Source organism: Rattus norvegicus, chromosome 8, assembly GCF_036323735.1.
Source record: "Rattus norvegicus strain BN/NHsdMcwi chromosome 8, GRCr8, whole genome shotgun sequence".
NCBI classification, from domain to species: Eukaryota; Metazoa; Chordata; class Mammalia; order Rodentia; family Muridae; genus Rattus; species Rattus norvegicus.
The window spans coordinates 66,106,640-66,132,838 of NC_086026.1; the positions used below are offsets into that span (position 1 = coordinate 66,106,640).

A 26,199-nucleotide genomic window follows, 5' to 3' on the forward strand; every position below is an offset into this window, starting at 1 on the left:
AACACCTCGGCCAGCAGCCACATCACCAGGGACCTGTTAGGAATGCCCTCTTGTACCCACCGCACACGACCAGACTGAGTCTCCACCTCCACAAGCTTGCTAGTCAGTCGCTTACGGTTTTCCCTTTAAGAAGCACTGCCTACTGCCAAGTCCTGAGCCTCAACCTAGTCCTCTGTGAAATGGGGACAGAAATATCTGCTTTGCACTTGAGTTTGCAAGGACTGTGATACTGAAACAGCCTGATAAGTTACAAAGCAAGAGACTCAAAAGAATGTTCACGCGTTATTACCCTGCGCCATGTCTCTGGTATCGAACCCCATGCCGAGTAGCATGTGAGGACCTTAACCTGGTAAGTCAGAGACCAGACTCTTAGAAGTACTTTAGCGGGGTTGGGGATTTAGCTCAGTGGTAGAGCGCTTGCCTAGGAAGCGCAAGGCCCTGGGTTTGGTCCCCAGCTCCGGAAAAAAAAAAAAAAGTACTTTAGTATCTGGGGTCCAGCCAGGAAATTCCTGAAGAAAGCAAAAGTTTTTTTAAAATTCTGGGGGCTAGAGAGATGGTTCAGTGGTTAAGAGCACCGACTGCTTTTTCAAAGGTTCTGAGTTCAATTCCCAGCAATCACATGGTGGCTCACAACCATCTGTAATGGGATCCAATACCCTCTTCTGTTGTGTCTAAAGACAGTGACAGTGTACTTATATAAATAAAAATAAATAAATAATTTTTAAAAAGTTACAAGAGATTGGTCCTTTTTGGACACTGAATCTGCTAGGACCATACCTTTGAACTTTCCAGCCTCCAGAACCCATGAGGAACTAATGTCTATTTTTTAAGCCATCCAGTCTGTGGTATTTTATTATAGAATCCCATAGTAAAACAGTGGCATAGTGTCCTACTTAGGGTTTTAATGCTGTGAAGAGATACCATGACCAAGGGAACTCTTATAAGGACCACATTTAATTGGGGCTGGCTTACAGGTTCAGAGATTTAGTCTGTCATCATTAAGGTGGGAGCAGGGTAGCATCTAGGCATCTAGGCAGGCATGGTTCAGGTAGATCTTGAGGCAAGACCTTGGAACAGAAATCACAGAGGAATTCTGATTACAAGCCTGCTTCCTCTGGCTTGCTCAGGTGCCCATTTTATCCAAACTAGACCCACCTGCCCAGAGATGGCATTATCCACAGTGGGCTAGGCCCTCCTACCTCAAGTAGCAATTCCAGAGGCCAGTCTGATAGAGGAGACTTCCCAAAGGCCAGTCTGATGGAGGAGGCTTTCTGAGTATCTTCTTGAGTTAACAACTGAAGGTAATTATGAAAGGTTATTTCCTGTAATTAAAAGTCAACTTCCACATTGAAAGTACGGTAAACACTGTGTGTCTAGCTTCATACATACAGCTCAAACAATCTCTACAGTACAACTGCAGATCAAACGCAAGACAAAACCTCAGGCTAAGCAAGGAAATAGACCTTCTGTCTACTAAGGAATGCCGACGAATAGGCAGCCTCTCCCAAACAGGAAAAGGGCCAGAAAACCATGGGGCAAACCCTTTTAAGTAAAGGTTTTTTGTTTTTTGGTTTTTGGGTTTTTTAGTTTGTTTGGTTTTTTTTCTTTTTTTTTTTGGAGCTGGGGACTGAACCCAGGGCCTTGCGCTTGCTAGGCAAGTGCTCTACCACTGAGCTAAATTCCCAACCCCTGGTTTGTTTTTTTGAGAGTAAACTTTGTTACCAAATAGTCACTCAATGTTAAATGCAAAATAAGGTCTTTTTCACATATATAGAGCAAGAGAATTTACACACAGCTGACCGTTGTTTTTTTTTTTTTTTTTTTTTTTTTGGTTCTTTTTTTGGAGCTGGGGACCAAACCCAGGGCCTTGCGCTTCCTAGGCCAGCGCTCTAACCACTGAGCTAAATCCCCAACCCCAGCTGACCGTTGTTAAAAGAACTCATCAAGAAGATTCTTCAACAAAAAGAAAAAAGAAGCTGAAGACAAAGCAGATGTAAACAAAACAAGAGTAAACATGAAAAATTGTAAGTGTGTGAGTGCATGTGTGTGTATGTGTGTGTGTATGTGTATGTGTGTGCATGTATGTGTGTGTTGTGTGCGTATGTGTATGTGTGTGTGCATGTGTGTGTATGTGTGTATGTGTGTGTGCATGTGTGTGTATGTGTGTATGCATGTGTGTATGTGTGTGCATGTGTGTATGTGTGTATGTGTGTGCATGTGTGTATGTGTGTGCATGTGTGTGTGCATGTGTGTATGTGTGTATGTGTGTGTGCATGTGTGTATGTGTGTGTGCATGTGTATGTATGTGTGTGTGCATGTTTGCATGTGTGTATATATGTGTGTGCATGTGTGTGTGCATGTGTATGTGTGTGTGCATGTGTGTATGTGTGTGTGCGTGTACCAATGTGTGTGTGTATATGTGTGTGTATGTGTTTGTAAATCATTGACAATAGAACAGTGTTAATGATGATAATAGTTATAATCATGTTTGGAAGAAGGGTTTAAATAAAATTATGGACATTTAAAAATCTCCAGAAGGGTAAAAATGATTTTGAACACCTCCTGGACTTAGAAGAACTTGTAGCACTAACCCAGAGCCTTGTGTACATTAAAGTGTAAGCACCTTCAATATCTCCTCCTCAAAGACAGACACAAAGCCGGCAGACATGAGTTAGCTGAAGCTTACCCCAGCAGTCTAACTCCACCCAGTAACTGGCCTCTCTTTCCCACTCCATGAAGCTGTCTCTGTCTTTATGCCAGTCTCACACAGGTCTGCTTACTGTAGCTTTGCAGAAAGTTTTGAAGCTGAAACATGTAGCACTTGAGCTTTCCAAGACTGGTCTGGCTATTTGAGGCACCTGGAGAACCTGTGTGGGAATTTTCAGATGAGGTTATTTCATTTCTGCAGAATGTGTTGTTGAGATTTGGGTAAGGATTGCTGTAAGCTTGTAGATTGCTTTTGGTAATTTTTCAACATCTTATGAAGTCTTTCAGTTCATTAAGGTGAAATATATTTGGTTGATGTTTTATCTTCTTTAATTTTGGTCAACAAATTTATGGTTTCTCAGAATTACATGTCTACCTCCTTCATGGGAAACTTCAAAGGATTTTCTGGTTGGTTGAGTTTGCAGTACCATGTGTTAAACCACAGACCTCAAACCTGTTATCAAATGCTCTACCACTACTGACCTGTATCTCCAGCTGTCTTTTACTTTTTCATCTAAGTTACCCAGGCTGGCCTTGAACTCACTGTAGATATGACAGGCTGAAGATCCTCCACCTTACCCTCCCCAGTAGTTGTTCTTACAGGCCTGTGCCACTAGGTGGCTTATTTTGTTTTCTTGATGCTATTATAAGTGAAATTATGTTCATAGTTTTCTTTTCAGTTTGTCCTCATCATGTATGGGGTTGCAGCTGCATTCCAGATGGTAACTTTGCTGAATTCATTCCCTGCAACAACGTTGTGTGTGTACTGAGGATTTTCTACACTTAAGATCATATCATCTGTCAGAAAAGACAGTTCTTATTTCTTCCTTTCTTGTTTGCATGTCTTTGTTTTTCTCGCTTAATTGCCCTGGTTAGAATTTCCAGGACTGGGCTGGAAAGATGGCTCAGTAGTTAAAAGCACTGACTGCTCTTCCAGAGGTCCTGAGTTCAAATCCCAGCAACCACATGGTGGCTCACAACCATCTGTAATGAGATCCGATGCCCTCTTCTTGTGTGTCTGAAGACAGCTACAATATACTTACATATAATAAATAGATAAATCTTTTTAAAAAGAACTTAAAAATTATTACCTTGGGATAATAAATCTTAAAAAAAAGAATTTCCAGTACTACATGGAGTAGAACTTGTAGGCTTTGGTCACTCACACGGTGTTCCTGATCTTAATGGGAAAGCCTACTGAGTTGAGTATGGTGTTTGCTATGTGTTTTGCTTACATGGCTTTTATTACATTGAGGTAGTTTCCATTGATTTCCAGGAGCTGGGGTGGTAGGAGGCAGCTCAGTATTTATCTGTCTATCATGAAACAGCCCATGGGTTCAATCCCCATGCGCTGGATGGTTTTTGTGTGTCAACTTGACACAAGCTGGAGTTATCACAGAGAAAGGAGTCCCCCTTGAGGAAATGCCTCCATGCGACCCAGCTGTAAGGCATTTTCTCAATTAGTGATCAAGGAGGTGGGGGAGAAAGGATAGCCCATTGTGGGTGGTACCATCCTGGGCTGGTAGTTCTGGGTTCTATAAGAAAGCAAGCTGAGCAAGCCAGGGGAAGCAAGCAAGTAAGTGGCGCCCCTCCATGGCCTCTGCATCAGTTCCTGCTTCCAAGTTCCTGCCCTGTGTGAGTTCCAGTCCTGACTTCCTTTGGTGATGAACAGCAATGTGGAAGTGTAAGCTGAATAAACCCTTTCCTCCCCAACTTGCTTCTTGGTCATGATGTTTTGGGCAGGAATAGAAACCCTGACTAAGACACCCCAGCACCACATAAACAGGGTATTATAATCCCAGCATTTGGTAATTAGAGACAGGAAGATCAGAAGTTTAAGGCCATCCTGAGATGTGTAGGGAGTTTGAGGCCAGCCTGGATTACATAAAACCCTGTTTTGAAGAAACAAAGGGGAGGGGGGAGCTGGAAGACCTTCTCAGAGGTGGCAGCAAGCACCTTTACCCTCTGAGCCATCCTGCTGGCCCTCATAAAGGGTTCCCATTGGTGTGCACAGGTGATCTGAAGAATGGCTATAGTAGGGGTTTTGTCTGCTTGTTTCCTGCAACTGGAAATTGCAGGAACCTCCCACATGCCGATCAAACACTGACCACTGAAGGTTGTCCCTCCTTGGTATCATAATGGTTTTGTCAGGCTTTATCTTGAAGGAATGTTGGGTTCAGAGAAGGAGGAAGAGTTTTGAATTAAAAAAAAGTTTTAGAAAGATTTTTGGTGCTAGTTTTTCTCTAGGTGTACGTTGCAGTTCCCTGGTAAACCATCAGGCTCAGGATTTTTCTTTATTGTGAGATTTATCTTTCATCCAAGATTCAATTTCTTTGCTGATCATGAGCCTGCTCTAATTTTCTAATTTTTAATGATTGGCAGATTTTGAGTTTCTAGTAATTTGTCCACCACACGTGTGACCCAACATTGTCACGGATTGTTCATAACACCCTACCTGCTTCCCTGTGAAATCGGTGATGGTGTCTCATGTCTCCTCCCTCCCTCCCTCCCTTCCTTCCTTTCATTTTGACTTTTTCTGTGACAGGATCTCTACACAATCCTGACTGTCCTAGAACTCACTCTGTAGACCAGGCTGGCCTGGGACTCAGAGATCCACCTGCCTCTGCTTCCCAAGTGCTGGGAATAAAGGTGTGCACCACCACGCCTGGTCTATCCACTTCTATTTCTGATTTTTATTAATTTGACTCTCTCTTTCTCTCATCCGATTAAAGCAATAATTATCAACCCGTGGGTCATGACCCCTTTGGGAGTCAAGCAACCCTTTCACAGGGGTCACCTAAGACCTTCAGAAAACACAGGTGTTTACATTATAATTTATAACTAGCAAAATTACAATTATGAAGTATTAACAAAAATAATCTTGGCTGGGGATTTATCTCAGTGGTAGAGCGCTTGCCTAGCAAGCACAAGGTCCTGGGTTCGGTCCCCAGCTCCGAAAAAAAGAAAAAAGAAAAAAAATAATCTTATGGTCGGGGGTCACCACAAAATGTGGAACGGTATTAAAGGGCTGCAGCATTGGGAAGGTTGAGAAGCACTGAGTTAAGATTTGATCAATTGTATTTTATTTCTGAGACCTGGCTTTTGGTCTCAGGGATGCTCTTTGATACTTTCCTGCTCTCTGACGTCTCTCCACTCCAATTGTTATCATTTCCTTTCTCTGGTCCCCTTGAGTTTTGCTGTTCCTTTTCTAGTTCTTGGAGTTGAAAGTTGAGTTGTTGATTTAAGATCTCTCTTTATTTCTCTTCTTAGAACAGGGTCTCAGGTAGCCCAGGCTGGCCTTGAACTCACTATGTAGCCTAAGATGGCCTTGAGCCTCTGATCCTCCTGCCGTTGCTTCTGAAGTTCCAGGGTTACAGATGTGCACTAGGATGCCTAGTCTGTGTGATATTGGAGACTGAACCCAGAGCATCGTTGATGGCAGGCAAGCAATTGACTAACGGAGCCTCGTCCTCAGCCCCTCCGCCTTATGATTGGATGTAGGTATTTGTTCCTGTAAATTTCTCCTTAGCATTGCGTCTGTGATATCCCATAAGCTTCACCATGTCTGTTTTCATCTCCATTTATCTCTAGATATCTTCCAAATTCCCCTGCGACTTCTTCTTTGATCCACTGGTTGCTCCAGATCAAGCTTAAACTTCTACAAATTTGTGAAATTTCCCATTTTCCTTTAGTTATTGACTTCTAACTTCACGCTGTTGCTTCTTAGAACACACTCTGTGGTCTATCTACCTTTCTAATTACACAGAGACTGTATTTACATCTTGAACGCAATCCCCTACTGAAGAGACTGTGAAGTGGTCTAGTCATAGTGGGAACGGGCAGACATTCCTAGAAAAGTTAGAATTAGGATAACAATGAGATCCAGCAATCCCGTGTTCTCAAGAGACATCTATGCACCTATGTTCACGTCCACACTATCTGAAATAGGTAAAACAAGAGAGCCCTCAAATACCAATCAGCAGAATAGATGATAGCCAATGAAGTCACATGGCAGACTGTTTGCAAAAAAAAATTTTTGCAAATTTTTAAAGAGAAAGGAAACAGCCTGGCAGGATGGGGCACCCTTAATCCCCACACTCGGGAGGCAGAGGCAGACAGATCTCTAAGTTCAAGGCCAGCCTGATCTAAACAGTGAGTTCCAGGTCAACCAGGACTACATAGTAAGGATTTGTCTGAAAAGAAAGGAAGTGTACTGGCTGGTATTGTGTGTCAACTTGACACAAGCTGGAGTTATCACAGAGAAAGGAGCTTCTGTGAGGCATTTGAAGACAGTGAGTGGGGCCCTGTAAGAGCATCAGCAGGCAAAAACTACTTGCTTTGTAAATTTGGCAACCTGAGTTCAAGCCCAGGAACACACATGTGCACCATTAAACATATACACATATGTGCACATGCATGCATACACACACACACACACACACACACACACAAATAAATGAAACTTTAAAAAATAATTCTCTCTGAAGTATGTAGAATGATGACTGCAGAGATCAAAAGGAGAAGAGGAGACTCTGCTTAGAGGAAACAGTTGTGGTTTTACAAGAGGAAGAGCACCACAAACAGACAGTAGCAGTGGCTCGGAGCACCGAGCGCACGTGCCACAGAGCCGTGCATCTAAAATGATTCAAAGGATAAGTTTTATATTAGGCTTATTTCACAACGATAAAATTTTTAGCAAAAAAAAAAAAAAAGGATATGGTAACCACGAAAGATTACGAATACAACATGCAGCATGCATGAGTTCGATTCCACACAGAACCTGCACAGTGGAAGGAAAGAACTCCCTCAGGCTGTCTCTGACCTTCATAGAAGTCCTGTGGCACACTCCTACACACACACACACACACACACACACACACACACACACACACACACAATACAATTAAAGAGCAAAGTAACAGGCCCAAGTAAAGAAGAAGAAGAAGAAGAAGAAGAAGAAGGAAAACACCCAATAGATTATTAGTAGGAAGCAGGAAACGCACAGGAGGTACAGACATTGGCCGATTATGCTTCTCACATCAGCCATGCAAAAGGTATTTCTTTGTACACTATAAATTTTTCATTTTGACCTTGTCTATCTGAAAAGTTATTATTTGTTTGAGCAGTCTGATCTTTCCTTGGGAGGTCTGGTGATAAATCCTGTCTGAGGGTTAACTGGTTGATTCTTTTAAGACAAGGTGTCAGGTAGCTCAGGCTGCCTTAGAACTCACTGTGTAGCCGAGGTTAGCCTTTAGCTACTGATTCTCCTATCTCTCTCTACCTTCCAAGCTCTGGGATGTACCACTCACTATGCCTGGTTTGGTGACTTTAAATGTAGGCATGGGTTTTTTTTTTTTTTTTTTTGGTTTTTTTTTTTTATGTGTATTTATTTATTTGGGGGAAGGGGGATAGGGAGGGAAAAAAGGAGAGGGTGGGTGCCATGGTGCACATGAAGAGATCAGAGATAACCCAAGCAAGTCACTTCTCTTCTCCCATCATGTGGATTCCAGGAATCAAATGTAGACTGTCAGGCTCGATGGCTGCTGCCTTTACCAACTGGGCCATCTTGTCAGCCTGGCATGAATGTTTGAACACTGTATGGGAGAAGCAATCTGTGTCAAATGGTGATCCTCTCAACCATCAATGCCGTGGGGGAAAGGACAGGGGCATCTCTGAGGGTCAGCGATGTGCAGGCTCTTAGCCCCAGCACTTCAGCGTTTCCTACGTCTCCCCACCACTCCCTGGAGAACTGCTAAGAATTTGCCTTGAAATCTCCTCCCTCAGACAATTCTGCACGTAACTCACAGCGCCGCAGGGAACACTACCTAGCCCCTACCTACCCTGAGAAGCAAAGCAGGGATTGCCAGAGCCTGCTACATCATCACCTGCTGTCTGAGGTAGACAGCAGGAGGGCTTTCTTATAGAGCCAGAGAGAAAGTATTCAAGAGGGGGAGGGGAGAGTCTTGTTAAGTAAATCACAGTTTGTCTATGCGGCTGCTTAACGCCAGGCCTGGTGTCCTTTAGTTAGTATTTTCATCTGCTTGGGAAGAAAGTAAATCATTGACAACTTCTCATGAGAGTGACTTGGACCAATATTGAGCCTATAAAACCCCCCTAGCCTGGTAAACTTCTTCATCTGTGAAATGTCCTTCCCCAGGGAGCTTGAAGAGCACACAGACTCCTGACAGCTTTCGGTGCGCTCCTTAGAGCAGAGCTAGATGTGGCTCTGGGTTCTCTACAGGCCTGCACTGTCCCCTCTGTCGCTAGATGGGCTGATCCCTTTTACTGAGCCACATTTTGGCTTTTGATTCCCCCAGAAGCGCAGCTCTAAGCTTTAGAGTGAGTCTCCAAGAAAGGAAAAAAGGGATGCCCTCTGGTGGAAATGGGAGGAGTTGCATGCTACCCTAGCCTGTGTCAGTACAATAGACGCTGAAGCAGGTGTGTGTGTGTGTTTTGTTTTATGTCACTTGGTAGATGGGGGTAAATATTCAGGAGATGACACAAGGTCATTGTTGGCTACACAAGTAATTTAAAGACATCCTGGATTTGTAAAAACCTATCTTAACCCAAAAAATCCATAAAGCAGTCAAAGCGACAGAATATGACTGGTCCAACACCCATCTGCTCTGAAAAGGCAGTGGAGGTTTAGAAAGGACCAGCCTGCCGCCCAAGGTCCCTCCCAGTATTGGGCGGAGGAGAGGGCAGCCCGCAGTTAGCTGTAACAGCACCCCACACACCCACTCTAGACCCTTTCAGCCATGGGACCCAAATCCCCACTGCCCAAAGGGGAAGCCTGAAGAGAAGAGGAATGGAGAGGAGTGGGGAACAGAGCAGAGGGTATCAGGAAGCTGCATGAATTCGCTCTGCCCAATTGCAGCTTGATCAATCGGGAGCCGCGAGCGTGGCGGGTGCGGCTTCTGGAGCCACAGCTCCCCAGAGCCCCATCACTCAGCACTACGGTAATAAAGTGGCCGGGCCTGGAAAAATGCTATGAGGCTCCAGAGAGCTCAGTCTCATCCCACTGGATTATAACCCTGTTATTGGCACCCCTGGGGCTTGTTCTGTCTCCTTCAACCCCAGCTTCACAGATGAAACTTGCCAGGGGGGCCAAAGGGATGAGGCAGCCTGGCGGGCAGCAGCAGGGGCGGGAGAAACCTTCTATCCTCTCTATCCCCCAATCCAGCATCCTCTGAGGCCTCAGCCACCACCCCCAGGAGGGCGGCGCAGAGAAAAGAAGAGCTAGGAGGCCTAGCAATCCCAGAAGGCTCGCATACAGTCCATACTAGTCAAAAGCCTAAAACAGCAGACTTGACGTTCAGTGGCAGACACGCAGACGACAGAAATTGCCTTGGTGGCTTCAAAGGGAGAGGAAAAGGGTGAGGGGAGACCGCACCAGGTCTGATAACATCATTGCCACAGCTCTTGCGGGATTCACCTTGTCCCCATGCTCCCATGAAGAGATCCTATGCAGTAGGTACCTCTCTGTGGCTCCCCACAGAAAATTCTGCCCAGCAACCCAGTGCTTCCAGAAAAAAAGTAAAAACTCTATCGATAATGTTATTCATCTCTGTACAGAGAGGACATTCTGATTCATGTAATATAGATGAAACTCAAAATCATTATACCAAATGAAATAAATCAGACACACACACACACACACACACACACACACACACACACACACACACATATGTTGCATAATCGCAACAATAGAAAATTTCACAAAAAGCAGAAGAAAGGCATCCAGAGGCTGGAGGAAGGAGCTGGGAACTTGCTGCTTAATGAGTGCAGCTTTTCTGCTTGGAACGATGAGAACATTTCAGATACGGAGAGGCACGATACCTGCACGGCTTATGTGCTGGGCCATACCATAGAATGGCTCATAATGTGCTGGGTCCTACACTAAACGGTAAGTCTTTAAGGGTGACATCATGTACTTATTACCACCAGATTGTTTATCTAAAGTGGACAGCCACTAGATACACATACGTGCATACATATCAAATACCCACGTACAGATACCTGTATGTGTAATTTCTTTTAAAAACCTGTTACGTGCCACCCAAAGCCTGACCATCAATCCCTGATTTCCAGAAGCCACGTCTGTAGGATACGAGAAGACCCAGAAACATGAGTAATGTCCCCACAGCCACATCTCGTCCTCTGCACCGACCCTTGTCCTGGCCACTGCAGAGAACTCTTGGCCTTGTCGGCACCATGTCCTGTCTGACACCTCTGGTTCTTCAAGATTCAGCTGAGGTTAAGCCTGCACCAAGACCCTACCCTCTCTGTGGATACCATTCAACCATGTTCGAACACAAGAGCTAGAGACACCCTCCTCAAGCCATCCACGTCTCCTGGGCTGCCCACAGCAAATTATTCAATGTGTGGGTAAAGACTAGAAGCCTATGGAAGTAGGGCCAGACAGGGCAAGCTAAGTCATCACAATAAAGGGTTTCCGGTCATTCCCTGCCTACAAGAATACTTACATTCTTAACTAAGATAGGAGCAACAAGTGCACTTCTGAACAGAAGCAGAATTTGGGGGGTATCCCCTGCAGTTTAGATCTGAAGGCAATGGACTGGAGAGATGGCTCAATGGTTAAGAGCACCGACCTGCTCTTCCAGAGGTCATGAGTTCAATTCCCAGCAACCACATGGTGGCTCACAACCATCCCTCTTCTGGTGTGTCTGAAGACAGCTGCAATGTATTCATGTAAATAAAATAAATCTTTAGATCTGAAGGCAAGGCAGGCCTCCAATGCAGGAGGGGCCTGGCTCTAACATTGGGGTCAAGCTTAATGTTAACCTCCAAGAGAATACAGTGATTGACATTCGGGTCCATGAGCAACCGTAGAGAGAAAGGGTGGGGGTGGGGCAGATAAGAAGTTGGAAGAGAGATGGAGAGATGGCTCAGCAGTGAAGAGCACTGACTGACTGTTCAGGTCCTGAGGTCAATTCCCAGCAAGCACATGGTGGCTTATAACCATCTGTGGTAGAATATGATGCCCTCTTCTGGTGTGTCTGAAGACAGCTACAGGGTACTCATATACATACAATAAATAAATTTTTAAAAAAGAAGAAGTTGGAAGAAATCACAGAAACTGCGATAGCTGTAACCACCTCATCTCTCTGAGGACACTTTAAAATTACCCAACCAGAAGAAGTTAAGGCAGAGGTATGAGCTTAGCAACTTTACAGGCTGTGGAAAATGAAAATCTATCACCAATCAAGATCTAAGCTTCCGTTATTTTCCAGTAGAGAGAATGTTCAGTCCATATAAGTAAAATACATCCAGGAGAGAGAAAGGATGGAGGGAAGGAAGGGGGAAGGGAAAGAGAGCGGGAACTGGACATCTCTATGACTAAACCCATCCCTAGTTCCAAAATCACAATGACCTTTCTGCGCTCACACATCTCGAGCGTCAGCCAGCACGACACGTCTGCTAATGTGTAGTGTCCCTAACTAGACTGTGAGCTTCTCAAGGGCAGGTAATGTCTCTTTGTGGTCTGGGTCTAACAGAGCTGCGCACTTGAAAGGAATGAAACAAACGTGTGCTCTGCAAATGAATGCATTGTTCTTCCTATCTGCAGTGCCCAGCACAACGTACGTTTCATCACCAAAGCTTGATGCACGGATGTGCTGTCCTCAGTGGCACAATGGCCCTGCTTCCTGTTGAAAGACGAGAGGTTCAAGAAGCAGCGGAGGCCCACAGGAGTGCTGTCCTGACTTCGCTCATTAGCTTGCTGGCTGGGGGAGGGATAGTGGGGATGTGAAATGGCCTCCGCTGCTAAGAGGCTAGGCTGCCTGGGTAAGCGGTCTGAATCCTGAGGCAGGAACTATGCCAAACTCTCAGGAAGCTCCGAGTAGTTCCAAACCCACAGTTTGAATGATGAAATCAAAGCGAAGTTTCAAAAAGAGAAAGAGAGAGAGATTCACAACAGCCAGATCCATTTAGAATAAAAGAAAGGGAAAAGAAAAAAGAAATAAAAAAACCAACCAGAACAATCCAAATGTACTTTAAAAAAGAAAATGGATATATGGGGTAGAATCATTCTGTGGGAAATGTACTTCAACAAAATCTTTAAAACCATGGTTATATCCCATAGCAACACGGATGCTCATCATATAATGATAAGAGAAAAGCAAAACATTCCGACGGCCACATCTCATATGATGGCTTCTCCAATCAATCTAAAGATGGGCTGGGAGATGTTTTCCTGGTTCAACTACACTTCTAGGGGTGGCCTTGGGAAGATCTGGAGAGAGAACTGTCACCCAAGTGCTCAGAGTCACATTGTAGCAGAAACACCTAAGAGTTTAAAATTAGCTCCTCTTTCTCCCCACAACCCCAAATCCAAATCAAAACCTAGGACTTTCATCAGCAACAGTCACAAGGCCGTACATAGCTGTACCACATACCTAGGTCCCCGAGTCTCTGCAATGGACAGAGTCCTCTGCCAAGCTGTCCCAGCAGAGAAATGAATCTTTGTAAGGTTAAGTCACTGAGACCGGAGAGTTCTCATTGTTTTGGTCATTATGTCCTACCTAGTTTATTCTGACTTCGACCGTGATAAAAAATACGTTTTAAAGCGGCAGAGAGTAATAGCCACAAAATTTAGTGTCCCGGTTACCTCTAATAGGCAGGCTGGGGTGTGACGAGGGAGGAGCACAAGGCAGAGACACAAACTGCATCAGGAGGCTAGATTTGGGGTTAAGACCTGATTCAGAGGTGTTCATTTTGTTGCTGTGAGTGAGCAGATTAATCAAGTAATTATAGTGGCTCTGCATGGGCTAATAATGAGAATGTGTCATAACCAGGATGCTATTAGTCTGATTCCCTGTATCTGCATCCACTTAAAAGGAAGAGAGGATGGCAAGATGGCTCAGAGGGCAAAGGCTTAGTTCAGACTTAGACCCACATGGTAAGAGAGAACTAACTCCTGTAAGTTGTACTCTGACCTCTTCATGGGCACAGTGGTAATCGCATACGCGCGCGCGCACAAACACACACACACACACACACACACACACTCTCATACACACATGCACACACACACTCACACACTCATGCACACACACATGCACACATACCATACACACACACACACACACATATGCACGCACAGTAAAAAGAAAGAAAAGAAGGAAGGAAGGAAGAGAGAGAGAGAGAGAGAGAGAGAGAGAGAGAGAGAGAGAAGTCAGAGGGCCAGAAAAATGGATGGTTCTGGTAAAGATGCCTGCACCAAGCCAGAGCCCCCAGGACCATGTGGTAAAACATTGTCCTCCAATCTCCACACATGTGCTATGAAACATATACCCCCTCTCTTCCACACACACTAAATACATAGACGTGATAATTGAAAAAAGGAAAGAAAACAGCTGGGCAGTCTTGGCCCTCATCAGGAGCAGAGGCCTGCAGATCTCTGAGCTCAAGGCCAGGTCTACAGAGTGAGTTCCAGGACAGCCAAGGCCACCCAGAAAGACCCTGTCTCAAAAAAGAAATTAAAAAAAAGATAAAAAGTTAAAATTAAGCAGACATTTTAATCAGCTGGAAGCCTGTCACTAACCTGCCAGAGAAGAGCTTCTGCTCTTGTGAGGCACAGACGAGTGTACACATGCTAGGCAAAGCATCTCTCACTAACCCTGAAAGACCCCCGAAGGGAGCCCCCCACTCAAGTCTCGGGAAAGACGCGCACCCAGTAGGACACAGACACCGACCTGCTGTAATCACACGAGGAAGATTTATTGTGAGCGAGATGAAACGAGAGCTCAGGCCAGCATGCTGGGGTCGAGACTCATACACCACACAGGGAGTAGAGGAGTTCGACCCCGACCTGAATTTTCACAGAGCTTATAAAGGAAAAAACCACAAACCAGGAGGATCAAGAGGGAGGGAGGAGGGGAATTCCAAAACCATAAACTGCCCATACAATTTAGGACTTTGTGACATTGTGATTAGGGGTAGTGACATTTTACAGGGCCATTGGACCATTGTGGCCGGAGGCTATGGGTCATTGTGGCTGTTCCAGGAAACTTTTCATGCAAGAATGTTCCGGGAACCATTGTACAGCAAGGGAGGGGCGAAAAGTTCATGTTCTCACAGACCCTACCTCTTCTTTTTGGGTAGCTAGGCGGCTTATTATTAATTTTTAATCCTTCATTCCCCACTTCTTCTTTTTTTGTTAATAGTTCTAATCCTAGAACTTCATGGAGAACTCAGCTTCATCTAGCATAACAGCTTGGTATTGTAGTCTTAACATGAGGATTCTAACCTGGACACTATCCAAGCCTATCCACCAAGGTCATGACTAGCTTTTAGAACTTCTAAGCTTATACGGACTGTGATCCCTGAGGCACAGTCCCAAGAAGTGTTAAGAGTACTAACATATGCAATGTTACATCATTTGTAATGGAAATCAAGCCTATCCCACACCTATCTTGATAGAACCCAGGACAAACATGACTGAATTTCCCTCTAGGTCCCAGCTCTCAGCCCCAACAGCTAGTACACGGCTGGTGAGGGCTGAGAATTGACAGCTGTCAGGGTGGTCAGCAGCACCAGGTACGGTCCTTTCCAGCGAGGCTCGAGTGTCTGGACTCAGTGTAGCTGCAACCTGGAACTGATGGGATGTCTCAGGGGTCTCCGGGGCATAGGCTGCTGTCAGCTGTGAGCAGATTTCTTTCTGTATCACCTGTAGGTCTTTTAGCCTGGCACACAAATCATTATTACTATGGCACTATGACATGTTGGTTCAGTAACATCATCTAATACAGTCAGGGGGGCTGAGGCCCCATATAAGATCTCAAAGGGGGTAAGGCTGAATCTGGAAGGGGTATTTCTTGCTCTGAAGAGAGCAAGAGGGAAGGAGTGTCACCCAGTCTGTGCCAGTCTCCATGGTTAATTTGGTCAGGGTCTCTTTTAGAGTTCTATTTATTTACCCTACCTGTCCTGAACTTTGAGGTCTGTAAATACAATGTAATTTCCAATTGACCTCTAAATACTTGGCCACACCCTGGCTTACCTTGGCAATGAAAGTAGGGCCGTTGTCTGACCAGATTACCTTGGGCATTCCAAATCGGAGGAAGATTTCTTCCAGTATCTTCTTGATGATTGCAGAGGCCGTCTCTTGTTTGGTGAGGAAAGCTTCTATCTATTCCTGAAAAAGTATCTACAAGCACTAGGAGATACTTGTGATTATATTTTTCTGGTTTTATCTCAGTGAAGTTCACTTCGACTTTTCACCAAACTCTCTAGGTCTCTTTGCCCTGTTTGCTTGCTAAGCATTCACTTATTGACATACCTTATACTTTCTACTGTCTCTCTGGCTAAAATCTTAAAGTCTATTACATACACTTAACTACTTGGACAAACTTTTTATCTCCTAATTGAGTCCATTTCTGTATTTGGCAAAGTGAGTCTTTTCTTTGTTCTCTGGGAAGTATAGCTTTCCCCTCAAGTGTGCCATTGTCCTTTATCTTTTAAGCAATTTGGGCCTTTTCTAAGTGAGGCCATCCCTTAGTCCGATCCCAGTTCCCAGTGGCTGTCTCTTGCAGGCCTGCAACCAGGATGGGCTCCTGCATAACCATTTTTCGAGCCACTTTATCTGCTTCGTTATTGCCCCATGTCACTGAATCTCTTCCCTCCTGATATCCTGAGCAATGAATAGTACTCACAGTTGTTGGCTTCATCAGGACATCCAAGAGATGGCAAAGGCATCTGCGGCACTGATGTACTGGGGGGTTGAGCCATCCCAGATGACATTGTGTTGTCCACCATGGCAGCACCCACTTGTCTCTGACCTTCATTCATGAAGAGAACTGTTCCCGTCTGTGGACAAGGTCCTCGGGTTTCAGCAGGGGTCAATCAGCCAGTCGCAGAGGTCTTTCCTCCACCCATGGGCTTCTGCCAGTACTTGACACTCGTGCTGTGGTGGCTTCAGGTCCGGATTGGGCAGCAAGGTGACCAGATTGTCCCCAACTGGTAGAGAATCTAGTCCATGGCAGCTGACCAGTGGTCCCATCTTTTGGGACACTCTATTCAAAGGCAGAACATCAGCCACTCTATCACAGTTTAAGTCCTGGGTTGGGTGATAATTGTTAGTGCCCGGCTGGCAGGAGTGATATGTTCCAAGTAGAACAGCGCTAAGCCATTCGTCTCCCAGCATCAGGTACTGGTGCACTGAGACAGGTCTTAAGCTCCGCATACACAGTCTGTAGGTATGCATACACATGGCCTCACCCAGCCATTTCAGCCCACGCAAGCCATTTTGGAGAGCAATTTTCTCATGAGCAAGGGATAGGGGCAGTCAGGGATGACTATGAACTAGTGGGTTACCCGGCCCACGCCAAGGTCCACTGTTCTTCGGGCAGTCCATAAGTATTGTTTGTTGCCAGTAGGCCCCTGTACCCAAGGTCTTTGGATACTGGCCCACTGGAGGGGGGCATAGGAGCACAGAGCATTGGGTCCCTGCATCCACACTTCCCTTCTATCTCTGTACATAGCCAGCACTCTAGGACCAAGAGGCTCTCCAGTGTCCCCTCTTGTTCTTTCTGGGGCAGTCCCTGACCCAGTGTCTTTTTTTTTTTTTCTTTGCATTAGGCACACTGATCTTTAGCCAGGAATTCTCTTCTGTTGCCAGGTACTGTCTTCCTAGGTTCCCTAACTACTGTGGCCAGTATATGTTCCTCTCTTGTCTTTTATCTCTCTTTAGCTCTCTAGCTTCCTCTTCTTTTAGTCTCTTTTCCTCCCTAGCTTCCTGCACTCTTTACCTCTTTCTTTCTTTCTTCCTTTCTTTCTTTCTTTCTTTCTTTCTTTCTTTCTTTCTTTCTTTTTTTTTTCTGTCTCTCTGCATCTTCTTCTACAGCTATTAGGTGCTGTCCACTTTTCTGCACAGACCCTGAACCATGCATCAACTTACAATAACTCTCTCAGCGACTTAGCTTAACCCTTCAAGTTTCTGTAACTTTCTCTTCATATCTTTTCCTTATCTTAGCCAGATTGGTGGGGCATTTTCCAGCCCCTAGGAGACCCACCCTTGGAGCCTGGGGGCAGACCTGGAGCACTCCCTACCTTCAGGGGTATGAAGAGAGCAGGCAGAAGTGAGGGCCTTCTATGCGTGTTGGAACCCCTTTTTTTTTTTTCTGGCCTCTAGTAGGATTCCGTCTTTCCTCAGTGGTAAAGAAGACCTGTAACAGTTACTAACAAGCATATCAAATGGGATGGTGAGAAAACAAGAGAATCTTGAGAATAGAGTCTACCGAAGAGGGCAAACAGCATTTAGTCACACAGCTAAACCAGGAGGCCTTTCTTGGAACAAAAAGGCCATTGTCAGTGTCAGCTCCATGGCTTTGCCTCTCAAGAGAACCAGCCTCCAAATGACACTAGGCTTCTAGTAACAACTAATAACAAAAGGATGGAGAGATGGTTAGAACCTGGTTGCTAGATGCCAGGGGGCTGATAAAAGAATTGTAACCAGTTCACCTGGGGCTATCAGGACCTCAGTAGTAGCCCTTTACCAAACTGTCTCACTGGGTTTAAAGGCCCATGGAAAAGAAAACATTAATCCTGACCTTGGCTACCTCCAAGTAATTTAGTGCTGGAGACTGACTCCTCCCTTGGAATAAAGACAGCAGATAAGGCAGGCTTCCTTAAAGAACTTCTCTAAATGAGCACTCTCCTTCTGTGAGCAAATGTCAGAAATTCCTTTCCTGTTCTTGTTTTCCTTATAGCCCCACCTAGCTCTCAGCCTTTTTAGATTATTCTTCTGTAGCATTTCTAACACAGCCTGTCCCTTTTTTTATAGCCTATTAACAGCATTTCTGATCTTTTAGGCAGCTACGCACTAAGTGTCATACCGGCTGAAACTCCACCTTTAAGATTCTTTGCTCCCAAGCAAAATTTAAATCCTTTTCCAGCTTATCTCAGCTGTCCACCATGAGATTCCCAGAGATCGCGAACCAAGGTGTAGTAATTCACTAAGAAATCTCTCTATAGTGTTTCTTTTTACCTTAAGCCTTTTCCTTTTAAACAGCTCCTGAAGAGCCAGAAAAATTGGGTGAGACTTGAGAAGTCCCCATGCTCGCTGCAGCAGCTCCGCAGCTAATTTCGCTTCCCTCTACTGTGTGCTGCGAGCACAAGCACAGATAAAACACTATTTTAAAAATTAACTTTGGCTATCAACCAACACACCGCCACTAGAGCGGGGTCCATAAGATTAAGTTTCTTACTCACTAAGCATTAAGGGGACCAAGTAAAACTCTTCAACGAACAAAGCAAACAGTTTCATGATTTCAAACACAGTCGTCAGTCCAAGATTTTAAACACGGTCGTCAGTCCAAATTCAAACACGAAACAAAAGTCAAAAAAACACTGGACAATACCACAGAAAACAATCCAGACAAACAAGACCAAGACAAAGCATCCTATAACCAATTTCCACAGATGCCTGGTACCTTCAGTACCTGGCCCAAACTGCAGCTTAACCTTAGCTGCTTCCGGGATACCAAACACAGAAACAGAATACAGACAACAGACACTAACACATCTAAGCACACTTGTCCGTGCCTATACTTAAATAGGCAGCCGAACTCGACCTCCAAAGTCACAGTCAGATCTTTTTGACTGTCCGTTGCCGGGTCCTCCCGACAAAATTCGGCTCGAGGAACGTTTCTCACGCGTCCCAGAGCCAGGACCCAACAAAGACTGACTCGTGGAACGTCTCTCACGAGTCCCAGAGCCTGAGCGATTGGGGCGTCCCCCGGTGCGCTTTCTAAAAAGGAAAAAAAGAAAGAAAAAGACTATTCGGAGTAGGAATCCTTCATCTACTCACAGGCGCCATTTCGGGGTGGGGAACCTTCTTCCACCCGTGCACAGGGCAGGAAACCTTCTTCTGCCCAGACAGTGCACTAAGACTCTCGTGCACAGGGCAGGAATCCTTCATCTGCCCAGACAGTGCACTAAGACCTTAAACCGGTACCGAAAAACACAGACTACAGGACTTAATTCACACACACTCACACACACGAGCACAAACAAAAGAGAAAAAACAAAACAAAACAAAACAAAACCGACGTCGACTTCGTGTCGACCAGAGGCACTGAAACTGATCGGCAGGTCGCAGACCTTGCCTAACAAACCGGTCGTCAAGGAGTAAAGTCTCCTCTGGACCTATCAGATGGGGTTCACCAGGCGTCCCTGGTCCCCCCTTGTCCTCCTGGGACGTCTCCCAGGGCGAACGGACGGTGGGTACCTGGACACGTCTATCCCTATCCACCCCGCTCTCCTTCCTGGAGCGCGGTCTCACTGAGCGTCCGCAAAACCGAAACAGCGATCGCACCAGATTCCCAGACAGAACATAGACACAGACCCAGACACAGCGCTGAGATAAAACAGAGAATCTTACCTCCAAGTGGGTCTAGGACCCCTGGGTGGTCGCGCAGATCCCGGACGAGCCCCCAAATGAAAGACCCCCGAAGGGAGCCCCCCACTCAAGTCTCGGGAAAGACGCGCACCCAGTAGGACACAGACACCGACCTGCTGTAATCACACGAGGAAGATTTATTGTGAGCGAGATGAAACGAGAGCTCAGGCCAGCATGCTGGGGTCGAGACTCATACACCACACAGGGAGTAGAGGAGTTCGACCCCGACCTGAATTTTCACAGAGCTTATAAAGGAAAAAACCACAAACCAGGAGGATCAAGAGGGAGGGAGGAGGGGAATTCCAAAACCATAAACTGCCCATACAATTTAGGACTTTGTGACATTGTGATTAGGGGTAGTGACATTTTACAGGGCCATTGGACCATTGTGGCCGGAGGCTATGGGTCATTGTGGCTGTTCCAGGAAACTTTTCATGCAAGAATGTTCCGGGAACCATTGTACAGCAAGGGAGGGGCGAAAAGTTCATGTTCTCACAGACCCTACCTCTTCTTTTTGGGTAGCTAGGCGGCTTATTATTAATTTTTAATCCTTCAACCCTACAACCCCAGACCCCGTTCACCTCGTATTTTGTGTCAGGGTCTCACTAAGTTCCTCAGGCTAGCTTGGAACACGTGTTCCTCCTCCGTCAGCCTCCAGAGTAGACTGAATTACAAGCCTGTAAGCCTGTGCCGGCCGACCCAGCTTGTACCTCTCCTTGTAGAGGTGGGTAACCATCAAAGGGCATAAGGGAAGGCTAGGAATGAGCTCGGATAGGTGGCCTTGCTTGCGAATCCCTAAGGTCCAGGATCTGTGATTCTGTTCCCCTCAGCCCCTCCTCTGGGTCCCCAAGGAACATCTCACTCCAGCCAGCTGCTTAGAGAGAAGGGAGATGAGGATCACAGAGCCTTTGTTCCTGGCAGCTTGTCAAAACTGCCTCATTTCAATTTATTTGCATAAGAAGGTTTCATCGCCTCAGCCTACTCCTCCCCACCCTACCCCAGGGCCACTTACAGGCAAAGTTCCAGCACAGTGGCCTCACATGCCCCTAAACTAATCCCAGGTCCCCTTTGATGATGTTGTTATTTACTGGAAAGGATTCTGTTTCTGGTTTGTTTTTTTTTTTTTTTCTTCTCTCTCTCTCTCTTTTACACAAGTTTTCCTCCCTCTACCTTAACTCTAAAATTATTGTATCTCCTGGGAAGCCATTGAGTTTGAGGCCAGTTATTGTGGCAGGGTTCACTCTGGTTGGCACAACGGATGGAGTGAGGCAAGGACAGAAGGTCCTGTGGATGGCTGAAGGGGGCAGCAGAGGAGAAGATACCAGCAGATCTGAGAGACCCCTCCCCCACCCCCCAAAAGTGCAATCTCAGAGCTTGTCAAATGAGTCAGAGGCAGAGCTGCCCCACTGTCACCAGAGAGAAGAAATGCGTTCCTGCCCCGGCTGCCACAGCTTAGCACTCATCTTCGGGGTGATGTCTGATGACAGAGCAGAAGAGAAGTGTCTGAGGAAAGGGCTGTAGGTGAGGGCATCAGCACGTGAGCCTGAACGAATGGCCATTTCTCGTTGGACCTTTAAACAATTCACATATATTTGATCCATTCTTTTTGAAAGCACACCAGCGTCAGAATGACACGTGACCTTCAGGAGGGTTCACAACGCTTCAAACGCCACCGACGGGGACACACGGGTGCAGGCTGTCCTCAGCAAGGATAGATATATTTTCTTGACACCTCAAAAGGCTCTATAATCTGGGTATTGTGACACAAGCTTTCAATCCCAGAACTGGGGGGGACATAGGCAGACAGATCTCTGATCAGTTCAAGCCCAGCCTCATCTACATAGCAAATTCTAGGCCAGCCAGAGCTACACAGCAAAACCCTGTCTAAAAAAAAAAAATCCTGTGACCTGGTAATAACAATAATAGTTAACATTTATGCAATGCTACACTTCATATTCTGTCACATAAGCTGCGCACATGTGATGTATAGATCGATTTAATCATCATAGCCACCTGTGAAAGCATCATTCTCCCTTGAAAGTATCGTCATCTGCTAATCCCAAAGCTGGGAGGAGAAAGACCACCGATCCAAATCCTCTGGCCAAATTAATTAAAGCAAACAATTCATTAAAGCAGGCTTCTTGATACGTGTACTCGGGCTGCCTCCCCTAAGGCAAGATTCAAGAGGTCAGCACTGGATGTGAGAAAGAAAAAGGTTTTTATAAATCTCAGTGGCAGGGGTTTACAAATGGGGGATTTGGTGGGTAAAATAGCCGGGGTTATAGGGACAGAACATAAGCATGACAAGTTAGCCCTGATGACCTCCAGAAACAAAGACATGGCTACAAGGTGGACCGAACAGCAGATAGTCATAGGTGGTAATACAACCTTTCCAAACAAAGGTAGGGTTGCAAGGTGGTTATAAACAACTTTTTAAAACAAAGACATGATAGTCACTCTTGCAACAGGCAGTACAGAGCAATTGGTAGTTAAGGTTACAGGGTGGGGCACAGCCCAATCCTTGAAAACCAGGTCTAATCACAGACAGGAATGAACCTAGTTTACCTTTACTGAGAGGTGGCTTTTAAGCTTACGGTGTAGGCAGACGGGTGGGCTCTTCACATCCTCATCTCACTAAAACACTCATGAAAAGGTGGCTGGACCAGCAGTCAGCTGGGAACTCATATTCTATCCAGGGATCCATGAAGGGCATAGGAACACAACACAACAGGGCATGTTGGCCTTCATCCCATGGAGCTCAGAAAAGGTGAGCTTACTGTGGTCCCAGTCCCCTAGATGGCTTGTGGGAGGATCTTCCTGAGGAAGCCCATGAGACACAAGAGGGATATTCAAAGCCTGGAGGGTTGAATAGGATGAGAAGAGAGGACCGAGGGCACCTCAGGTAAAGCAGGAGAGAGTTGGAGTTACACCTCCCTAAGCGTACTCTCAGCAGGCATTCTGGGACCAGAGCCCAAGACCGCCAGAGCCCACCTGAGTCAAAAGTCCACTCCCAAACTCCCATAGCCTACCCAAAGCAAACCACATCTGGGCACCGTGCTTCATCTGTCAGGCACTTCTTCAGCTGTGCTGACAAGGAGAGCAGGCCAGGATGGGCGTCCCCCCACCTCAGTCTGAGGTCTTCAAGTCAGGACTCTATATGCCCCTCACCACAGGAGTGGTGCTCACCACCTTCGCCAGTCCCCATCCTTTCTCCAAGTCCCTGTAAGAAGCAGGACACAGAAAAGGGTGCCAGGTCACCCTCTCATGAGCCAGCTTTTCCTGGGTTCCAGGAAACATCGGCCACCAGCCCCAAGCTTGCTATTTTTAGAGGGATCACTGCAGCTAGCAAGCAGGCTCTGCAGCACCAGTGTGGCTGGTCCCACACTGTTCCTGGCTTTTGGATCTTGCAGGGAATGGTTCTCACCCACCACGCTCCGATTACCAGGGTGACACCAGCAGCTGCTAAGAGTCTTCTCTTCTGCTTAGCCCAAGGCAGTGACTGCAAAAGCTGCAGGCAGGCCCCTCCCTGTCCTCTCTCAGCCCTGCTAACTCCAGCCACTTGGGCACTGATCCCCAGAACCAGAGGTGGGACAAACACTTAGGCTTCATCGACTTGATTTGCATACGATCCCTGCTGTCTCATAGACTGTAAGAACACTCCCCAGATCAGCATGGCCCCTCTTCATGACTGCCACGGATCTTGGCAGAAGGGTCCCCTGGAAAGGGATGGGCCAGGTCCAAGTCACCCCTATAAAGAGGGGCTCACTGAGAAGAGCCCCTCACCCCCCCACCCCCACCCCGTTGACAGGGGTCAGAGCCTCAGGATTTGCAGGAGGCTCAGCAGGTGCCCTGAGCCACCTACTTGCTTGCAGGTTTGATGCTTTGCATGTAAATGGTTTGTGTCTGTCTTCAATTCCACAGAGGGGCATTCCGCACCGTGTTGATAGGTCTTCTCGTGCTTAGGAGAAGTTTAAAATTCAGAATTTGTTGTGGAATCTCCCAGGTTTTAAGTGTTGGCAACCAGGTCAAGTTTGAGAAGAACACTCTGAGGTTTAGACAAAACACATCCTAGAAGCACAGGAGGCAGAGACAAGCGGTGTTAACAGTGTCAGCAGAGAGCTGGTTTTCAGTGCCTCTTCTGCTCCAGGCTGACAAGGATCCCCATGGAGACCCCAAACGGAGGAGAGGAGCAGTCCCAGAATGCTGGGTCCCAAAGGACAAGGTACCATACTTTAGGCTAGCATTCAGGCTCAGGGTAGGGAGATAGAGGGAGGATGCACCCATGGCTCCTTGTGCACCTTCCTTATTTGTGGTCAAAACAAATCAAAGTTGTTGACTCCAGCCGTTGATTGAGATATAATGGGATGCTAAGCAAGCACCCAGCAAAGGGAGATAGAATGTGCTGCTCATAATGGGAACACTCCTTCAAGGAGAACCTGCTAACATCTCGACGATGCTGCAGAACTTGAGGCTGGGGTGCATGCTGATACCCATTGCACAGATCTGGCCACCTAGAAAACACCTGAGGAGGGACAAAGGGGGGAGATAAGGGGACTCAATGTTAGAAGCACGGCTTTGTCCAAAGGCCAGCAGGAGCCATTAATAGCTCTTAAGCCAAGAGGGACAGAAGTGGATCAAAGGTTGGGAGATAACCTGGAGGGGAGCAGACAAGGAGGAAGGCCCGCTGTCATGGGCCATGGGGAAGTTGGTGTGGAATAGATGGGTCCCAGAGACATCTGACCAGTGAGGATAAGCAATCAGGATGTGGTGGTGACTGATGGAATGCAGGGACTAGAAAGGGGAAATTGATAAGACCAAAACCTGTGTGGGGTACACAGGATGAGCCTCTGTGGAGCTCTAGGCCCAGATGAGGCAGAAGGGCTCAGAGCCCAGGCTGGGATCACTCCCACTGGTAGCCCCTGACCCCCACACCACCCAGCTCCTCAGGGAGCCCCGCTTACACACACTTCAGACACCTGGGGTTCCCATGGCAACAGTAAAGAGAAACAGCAACCACCTGGGCAAGTGGGACACAGAGAAATGGGTCAGAGGAGGGGCCTTCAATGGCCTGACCATACCTGGCTGCCCCTTCCCATGGGATCTGGCAGGATGCAAGGGGTTGGCTGAGAGAGGTAGGGCCCTCCTGCCCCCCACTTCAAATAATCTCAGGAAGGTGGTCACAGTCTGACGGCTGTAGTGTGAACCCTGGTCAGGCCTGTGTCCCTTCTGAATTCAGCAGCCTTTGTCTCTACTTCTGAGAGGAAGGGTGTGTCACAGGAGTGGGTGGCTACTCCTTCAAACTTCAAACTACCTCCTGCTCCCCCACCCTATCCCCCATCCCCACCCCACCCCACCCAGGCCCCAAGCCAGGAGGCTAATTTTAGCCCTAGTATCAGACTGGAGCAAGGGTGTTAGGTTAGAGAAAGCTATGTGTCTGCCCACTGCTAAATGCTAACCAGGGAGCTCAGTGGGAGGCTCAGGTAGCTGGTTATCCCTACCTGAGACAAGCAAAGGGACTCAGCCAGTAGGCCCTCCTGATGCTCCCTGAAACCTTCATCCGGGCCCCTCCTCCCTGCCTCAATTCCACCTCTGGCCAAAAATAGCCACACCCTCCTTCTGAGAGCTGGCCCCATCACAACTTTAAAAAATTTGTTAGATTTATTTTATGAATATGGGTGCTGTCTGCATGTGTGTCCACCATGTGCATGCCCAGGACTCACAGAGGTCAGAGAGAGCGTGGGATCCCATGGAAGCAGAGTTACAAGTCAATTGTGAGCCACCATGTGGGTGCTGGGAACTGAACCCAGAGCCTCTGCAAGAGCAGCAAATGGCTCCTAACCCCTGAGTCACTTCTCAGACTCTACTGATCTTTTTCAGTTAGAGTTAAATCCAACCACTCTGGACTCCCTCACAAACCCCGACAGGCAAGGTGGCAAGCCAGTTCCTTCCCTCCCTCAGCCCCAAACCACCTCAGTTCTCTCTTCTCTGTGTACCTGAGCTCTGTAGGCCTTCCTAACACACAGCCTTTGTGTGTTTGCTATCTCTCGTGAGAGCTCCAAGCTTCTTCTCAC

General features: G+C 46.6%; 1 long non-coding RNA gene across 1 annotated transcript; it reads right to left on the reverse strand.

The window, feature by feature from the left end:
* Positions 1-544: 544 nt before the first annotated feature.
* On the reverse strand, positions 545-25,419 carry LOC134480055 (uncharacterized). The gene is made up of 3 exons (XR_010054188.1): positions 23,158-25,419; positions 1,200-2,867; positions 545-1,067 (listed from the first exon to the last, which is right to left on the reverse strand). It is a non-coding gene; the product is annotated as an uncharacterized LOC134480055 (long non-coding RNA).
* Between the last annotated feature and the right edge of the window lie 780 nt (positions 25,420-26,199).